The sequence below is a fragment of the Nannospalax galili genome, unplaced genomic scaffold (genome assembly GCF_000622305.1).
Source record: "Nannospalax galili isolate Female #2095 unplaced genomic scaffold, S.galili_v1.0 scaffold314, whole genome shotgun sequence".
Lineage (NCBI taxonomy): Eukaryota > Metazoa > Chordata > Mammalia > Rodentia > Spalacidae > Nannospalax > Nannospalax galili.
Window position 1 is genome coordinate 1,210,570 of NW_008334709.1, and position 8,890 is coordinate 1,219,459.

Below are 8,890 nucleotides of genomic sequence, written 5' to 3' on the forward strand. Positions count from 1 at the left end.
ATCATGGTGGATGATTTTTTTGATGTGTCTGTATGCGGTTTGCACATATCTTGTTGAGAATTTTTGTATCTATGTTCATTAAGGATATGGATCTATAGTTTTCTTTTTTGGTTGTATCTTTACCTGGCTTTGGTGTTAGTGCGATGCTGGCTTCATAGAAGGAACTTGGAAGTTCTCACTCCATTTGTATCTTTTTGAATAAATTATGTAGTACTGGATGTACATCTTCTTTAATTGTCTGATAGAATTCTTCTGTAAATCCATCTGGTCCTCGGCTTTTTTAAGTTGGGAGGTTTTGTATTACTGTTTCAGTTTCTTTTTGTGTTATGGGTAGTTTAAGCTGTTAATCTTTTCTTAGTTTAATTTTGGTAGTTCCCATGCCTTTAGATATCCATCCATTTCTTTTAGGTTTTCAAATTTAGTAACATATAGGTTTTTAAAGTATTCCCTTATAATATTCTGCATCTTTCTGGTGTTTGTTGTGATGTTTCCCCTTTCATCTCTGATTTTGTTGATTTGGAGGTGCTCTTTCTTTCTTTTGGTTAATGAGGATACCGATTTGTGAATCTTGTTTATCTGTTCAAAGAACCACCTCTTGGATTCGTTAATTCTTTGTATTGTTTCAATTTCATTTCTGCCCTGATTTCTGTTATTTCTTGTCTTCTGGGTTTGGGTTTCATTTGTTGTTGCTTTTCAAGTGTCTTGAGTTGCAATGTTAAGTCATTTGTTTGTGGTCTTTCCGATTTTTAATGTAAGCACTTAGAGCTATAAACTTCCCTCTATGGACAGCTTTCAGCTGTTCCAGAGGTGTTTTTGTGTTGTATTGTCCTTTTCATTTAGTTCTAGAAATATTTATTTCTTTCTTAATTTCTTTTTTGACCCATTCATCATTCAGGTGTGTGTTGTTTAATCTCCATGTGTTCATGTGAGGACTAGGGCTTTTTCCAGTGTTGATTGTGAGCTTTATTGAATTATGGTCTGATAGAATGGATGGAATTATTTCAATCTTTTTGTATTTGTTGAGGTTTGTTTTGTGCCCCCCTATACAGTTGATTTTGGAGAAGGTTCCATAGGGTGCTGAATCAAAAGTATATCCTTTGGTGCTCTGGTGGTATACTCTGTAGATGTCTGTTAGGTCCATTTCATATATGGTATTATTTAATTCAAATGTCTCTCTTAACTATCTGCCCTGTTGACCTAGCTAATGGAGACAGTGAGGTATTCGAGACCCCTACTATTAATGAGTTGGGATTAATCAGGGTCTTAAAGTCTTGTAGTATTGTTTTTATGAAGTCAATCAGGCCCTCCATGCCTTGACTCCCCCATCCTCATTCACCCACCCATGCCCCCCATCCTTCTATCCTCCTAGCCTGGGTCATGTCCCATTCTTTGTCTTGGTGCTCAAGACACCAGGTAAACCACCACTGCTTTCTGATCCTTTGCATTCAGACCAACCCAGTTCCTTCTCGGGGTCCCCAGGAGCCCTCTGATCCTGGTACCACACTTGCGTCCCTCTGCTTCCCTGGGCTTCACAACCTGCCAGCCTCATAAGTCTTAAATGTCTTCATTATAATGAACTTCACCTACCATGAGAACAATCTGCAAATGGACAGTCAATCAAATTCAGTGTATTTTCCCATTCTTTTATGATAGTTTGCAATTGACAAATTAAGTCATAGTAAACTAAATGACCCAGACAAATAAATAAAAACTATATATTAGTAAGCTATATTCCTTTCTAGGATGGAGTTTGTTTCTATCTTGCGTGTACCTCTGTGTGTTGTCTGTGTGTACACATGTCAATATAAGTATGCTTGCCCATGATGGCCTGTACAGAGGCCAGAGTTTGACATTGTGATGTTGTTGTCATTTGCTTCCCTCCTTGTCTTCTCTCATTGAGAGAGACAGAGACAGAGACAGAGACAGAGAGAAAGAGAGAGTTCTCTCCTCACTGAACCCGAAGCTCACCATTTTGACTACTCTTGGTGGCCTGTGATTCCCTAGGACCCTCTTGTCTTGAGCCCTAGTGTTGAGGTTGGAGATATTTACCACTGACCTTGACTATTATATGCTTTCATATAGGAACATCAGGTCCTTTCCCTGCTGAGCCATCATTCCAGCTCTGGGTATGTTTTTGATCAAGTAGTTGAAAGAATTCAATTCCTTGCCAATATTAGGACTGAAGTCTCCACTATTCTCCTGGCTGTCCAATGCTGGATGCATCTAGCATGACATGAATGGAGCGAAGACAGAAGTGCATTCTTCCTATGAAAATGCAGAGCAGGCAAAGAATATTTTCTTATCAATCACGTATTTGATCACAGTCTTTAAAATAATCAGAAGGACAGTCAGCATTAAGTGTTTAGTTTTATGCCTCATGTAGCTACTACTACAATGCTATATTAGTATATTAGTTGGGGTTCTAAGAAAATGTAGGATAATACAACACATATTATATAATTATTGTGTTACCTTATATTGTGTCTGTGTCTCTGTGTGTGTTATAGTTAGATAAGGTGGAGAAAGAAAGGAGGAGAAGGAAAAGTAGGAGACATGAGAGAGTTAATAGAGAGGATACATGGGGAAAGAAAAGGAGAGGAAGGAGGGAAACCAGACGGGAAAGTGAGATAAAGAAGAAATTGACCCGGCCTGCGGGGTCTGCAATGGGGTACCTGGATTGGGGGGTGGGGATGAAAATGAGGCAAGGACAAGAGAAATGGAGACAAGACAGGATTCTGATCAAGTCTCATTTATTGAAGCACAAGCAAGAGTTTATATAGAGAATAAGAACAAAGGAACACAGACTGCAAACCATTACATCAGTCAGAGCACATTAAGGGAGGAATCTCTGAGTATAGAAGAATAGAACCATATGAAAGAAAGGAGAGCAAGGCTGTGGGCCAAGGCTATCTAGCAAGGCTATCTGGCCCCGGCTGCAAGCCAGGGTCGTGGGCTCCAGCTGCCTGCCAGAGTTTCCAGGCCAAGGCTGCGGGCAGAATGGAAAGCTGCCAGCTCAGGCCTGTCAGCAGTTTTGAGAGGTAGCTGAGACTCAGTTGAACCTCAGGCTCCCAACAGGAAATGAAGAGGGAGGGTAAGTGAAGGAAAAGGAAAAGAAGAGAAAAAGCAAAGAGAGGAGAGGAGAGGGAAGGGAATAGATTTAATCAAGGTAAGCTAGTTACACAGGAAATAATCTAATCATAATAACCGAGTCCATAGATTGTTTAGATTCAGAATTATATCCTTAGTAATGTATAACCTCCTTTTTGCCCATATATTTAGAAATCATGAAGTAACCAATCTAAAACATACAATTAACATCCATTAGGCTGTATAATTTTTGTATATTTTTATTGATTTTTTGTGTATTTCATACACAACATATTTTTATATCCCTTTCCCCTTCATCAGCCTCCCATAGACTCCCCACTGGATTTCATGAATTCTGTCATTTATGTTAAGACCTGTCAAGTCAAGGTAGTATCCCCAGTGAAAGTCAGACTTCATTCACTGCAAGTTCATCCACTGGATTCTAGGCAGCCTATCTAGAATTGCTCCCTCAAAGATCAGCTCTTCCTCATCAGCAGTAATCAGCTGCTCAATAATTCTTCAGTTAGATTGGGCTTGCCTCCCATTTCCACAGTTCTGTGCTGTGTTTTAATCTGCTTGAGTTTGCATGGATCTTGTGCATGTTGTTAACATTGATGTAAGTTCATATGATCATGGTCCCAGGAGCCTGTAAGACTCTATTTCCATATGGTCATGCACCTCCTCCATGGCTCTTACAATCTTCCTGCCTTCTCTTCCAAAATGGTCTATGAGTCCTAGGTGGGTGAAATTGAATACAGAAATCCTGTTAGGAACTCACACTCTACAGACTCTTAATCTCTCTGCTTTGCCATTTGTGGCTCTTTGTGTTCACTGCCTTCTGTTGCAGGAGGGGGCTTCATTGATGAGGGCTGAGAGATGTATTAGTATTCTCTCTACCCCCTTTTCCACCATGTTCCATAAGCCTTAAATGTAGAGTTCTGCTGTAGATGTGTCACTTAGGGTTGGGTATTTCACAGACAATCACTGTGCATGACAGGTTGTGGAACTCTGTAATCGTTTTCTGGTTTGTGCAAAAGAGTTTGCTGCAAAAACAAACCCTGTTTCTTGTTATAAAAATAAACAGTACCAGACAGGAGAAACCTCCTTTGAAGTTGTTGGGCAGGGTAGTCCAAGAGACTCCCAAAATTATACAGGCTACTGACACAGCCCTTGATTGCCTACCAGAACTTGAAGGTAAGGCCCTATTGCTGAAGACAGGACATACTTCAGAAACAGGATTTGGAACAATGCAATTGGATCTCACCTGAAAACTACCTCCCTGAAGGCTAGCTCTCACAGTTTTAGACAACACTATGCAAGTTGGTAAGGGAGAACATCAACTGATGATCCAACCCCAGCTTTAAGGCCTAATAACAACAATAAGTAACACAGCAAACTGTACTAGGACAGTAGTGACACTTTTATCTTGGGGGCAATCAACAACTATCTAATTGAACTTAAAGTCCACTGAATGGGCAAGAACTCATGAGTGGGCTATATTTTTAAAACTAAGCTTTCCCAGGTGTTGTAAAAAGAAAAAACAAGTAATTTACTCGGTGCCCCTTTAATTTCCCCAAACCTTGTAACCTGTATTATAAGATCCCATTGGGACACTGACATGTCATAAAGATACACAATGTTTCCTTATAGTCTACTTATATTATACTTTGATTTTTCTTTGCTTTTGACAGTTTTGCATATATCCATATATAGAATGCACTGTGATTATATTAACTCCTGCCATTACTCTTTTGTATCCCCCTTCCTTTCTCTCTGAACTCCTTCTTCTTTTCCCAGTGGCTAGACCATTAGAGGAAATGACACCCCTCCTCCAGCTCGTGTTGTACTTTAGTAGGGGAATATATTCCCCTTTCACTCCTAAATTCTCCTTTAAATTTGGTGGCAATGTCTGTCATTATGTGATGCTTCTATCATTTAAAAAATAGGATTTAAGTGAAACCACACTAGGTAATCATTGGAATTGAATTTTTTCACTAGCAACCCAATTATCCAGTGTATAGTATACATGAATACTTCTTGCTAATCTTGAGCAAGATTGTTTGCATGAACATTAATCTTTCCTTGGCATTCCGTTGATAGTCCATCTGTTGTTTACATGCTTGGGTTTCTTTTAGGACAGCCCAAGCTTTTTCCTTTTCTAGAGTTTCTATTGCATCTGTTACTTTCATCAAAACCAGTATTGAGTTATTTCAGCAGTATTGTCTTCTTCTGTATAAACAACAGTGATGAAAAACTCCAATATCCTATTTTGATTTGCTTTTTAAATCTGTGTGTGCAATCATATACAACAGCTCTATTTTTTTTTTAAGATAGCATTCCTTTCCACACTTTCCACTTACTTTCTTGAATTACTTTTGGCTAGCATTTCAATATAGTAATAAAAAGATTTCATTAAAGCTCCATATCTCATTTGATGACATGTAGAAACTGTTATTTTAATTTTTAAAAAAAAATTTCCACTTTGAAAGTTCCATGTATCTGTGCATGGTATCTTTATAACATTCACCACTTACTCCCCTACTCCAGCTCCCTCAGTATCCCGAGTCACGTCTCCTTCCAACTTCATGATTTCCCATATCAACATGGGTGTGCAATCATTCAGTGGGACATCGGAAACTGTCAGTGTCCACACACTTAAAGAAAATTGTCTCATGGTCTCCCAGTAGCTATCAACTGCCAGGAGATTCTACTCTAGAGGTAAGGCCTTGAGATCCCCTCCTTGCTCCATGCTGAAATTTTTAACTAACTGAATTTTCCAGAAGTCTTAAGTATATAACTACAGACGCTGTTAGTATGTACGCAGTAGTTATGTCATTACCAGAAGATGGCATTTCATAACACTCCTCCCCACCCCCACCCTCTAGGTCTTCCATTCTTTCTGGCACCTCGTCCCTAATACTTCCTGAGTGTTGGAGTCAGGAGTTGATATCAGTGTTCACTGATATCACTGAACCTTGACAAATTCTTAATCACAGCACCTTGAACAAGGAGTCTGCATTAAAAACTATCCATTGCAATAATGTACTTTTAAAATCAAGATACTGAGAGCAGTGTGAATCTTCAGGTATAAACAAATATGTAGATAGAATGCAGTTTGAGAATATAGTCATTTAGATAAACAATGTTATGAGATTCTTCTCTAAGGCCCTACCCTGGCCATGGATTTGGACCATGTTTATAGTACCAGACTTCAATTTCCTCATCTGAAGAGCGTTAAAATACAGTCAAGGGACTCTGTTGATTAGCCTCATGATCTTGCCACTATTGCATCAGTGACCACCTCTTACTTACAGATTGTTATTGTAGCATACAAGGTCCAGCTCTAGATAACGCCATTGGTGGCTTTTTCTCTCCAAGCAGCCTGCATAGCACATACCAGCACTATGAATGTTACCCAGCAGGAAGAGATTCATTGTCAGTCAAGATTGGTTTCTCTGTGTCCTGCAACCAAAGTATAAGGTATTTTCAACAATAGGGTCCTTTTTATTGTTTTGTGACAAGGTCTCCCTGTAGCCCCAGCTTGCCTGGAACTCTGTAAGTAGATCAGGTTTTCATTAGTCTTATACAGCTCTGCCTACCTCTGAGTGCTGGGATTAAAGGCATCTGCCATCAAACCTATCTTAGCAAGATGGTTTTACCATTTTGTTATGGTGGGCAACCAAAAGTTATGGCATTAGCTTGCAATGTTTTGGGTGTCCCTGGGGCCTCTCTCACCAATAGCTCATAAGAAGATAAATCATGCCTGGATTATCATTTATTAACTGCTGGTTTCTGGGAGCAACATTATTCCATAATGCGGGGATACTTCCATTCAAACTCTCTCTACATATACATATATTATACTTATATATGTATATGTATATTAAATCTTACATACCAGTGGGGTTTTATAAGACTGAGTAGTAGTTCAGTGAATGAAGTCCTAAGTTTGAAATCCTAAGTTTTATTCATCTTCAGCACTGAGTAAACGAAAAAAATAGAAAATTTTAAATATCACAAAGTAGACAGTCATTTTGAAATTATTCTGAGTATATTAGGAAAACTTTTTAACCTTAATTTATGCTGAGATTTTGCTGTAATAGGTAGCTTTAATCACATCAGTGTACTGCTTCTATAAACTCTAATTGTAGTCAATAATAAACATTAAAATATAATTCCTCTTCAATTGTCTAGAAAAAGAATGTATTTTAGTGTGGATGGGGTGGTCCATATTCAAACGTATGTAATAAAAATGAAATCCATTTTAGTCTGTTTTATTGCATTTCATTTTCTGAAATATTTGAGAGTGATTTAACTGTTTTTCATACAACTAGTCAAATTTTTGTCTTCAATTTCATCACGTTTGGATTTTATTATATTGCTCTTTTACCAACTTTGTTAGGAATTTGAAATTTTAATCTACAAAAAAATATTTTGTGTTGATTTTCACTACTGTACACTTGTATTCAAACCAATTTCCGCTTGCTTTTTTTAAGTTTCTTGGTTTTTAAGTCTTATAAACAGAAATGTAATTATTTATATCCAGGATTTCTTTAATTCTAGCATTGCATTTTTCTTCATTTTCAATACTATGATGCTGTACTCACTGAGATTTATGGATATGTGAGTTGCATTCATTCATATTTAGAAATACTTTCATTCATTTTCCTCTTTTGGAACAACCTTATTAAGGTAGAATTGATGCATTGCACATATGTTAATATAATATTTTATAAGTATTGGTATGTATATATGCTCCTGAAACCACTACCACAATGAATGTAGTAGACATATCAATCATCTCCAAGTTTTTCATAAAAGTTTTGCCTCTTTTTGAGTACTCCCCCATCCCATTATGTACCCAGTCTACGCAGACATTCAGTGAATGCACAAAGGGATAATTTTAGGTTTTACTTTGCAGATAACTAATTTCTGGAAAATGAAAATTAATATAAAATATGTTTTGTTATTTTAGTCTTTTGTGAACATCGTAATGAGTATAGTCTTTGCACCATTTCCATTCCTCCCAGTCCTCCACCAACTTTGACACTGAAAAGTCCAAGCATTCTAAAAGCAGAGTGCAATGTTCAGAGGGTGTACTAGCTACTTTCTGCCGCTGTAATAAAACACTGTGACCGAAAGGAAATTATACAAGGGAGATTGTATTTTGGCTTAGTGTCCCAGAGGGATAAATGTCTGTTTTGATGAGGGAGGCTCTGCATCAAGTATCAGGAATAGTAGCAGACCTTAAAAGTTGAGAGTTCACATTTTGAAGATGAAGCATGGAACTTAGAGAAACCTGGAAGTGGGGAAAGGCTTTGGACTTTCAAAGTTCACACCCAGTGATGTGCCTCCTCAAGCAAGGCCACTGCCTAAATGGCTAATGACCTCTCCCAAACAGCACCACCAATTGGAGACTAGTTCTTCAAATATTTGAGTCTTTGGGGGACAATTCACATTCTAACCACTATACTTTACTACCTGACCTCCATAGATTTGTGGCCATCTCATAATGTAAAATTCATTTAGCCCATCATAAAAAGTCCCTGTGGTCTCTTACATCCTCAACATTGTTAAAAAATTTCAATGTCTCTTCTTGAGATTTAAGGCCATAACCTTGTCTTTCCCTGCCACCATAACATTCAAAACAAATTACTTAGAGCGAGTACATGTGGACAACACTGCCAAGTTCTGCTGTCAGCTTAGCATGAACCATCACCAACTTTGGCCACATTAGCAGAAACTTTTGAGTGTTGGATAATTGTTTTCTAGGAGTAAAGAACACCTTATTGGGCTAGGAAAA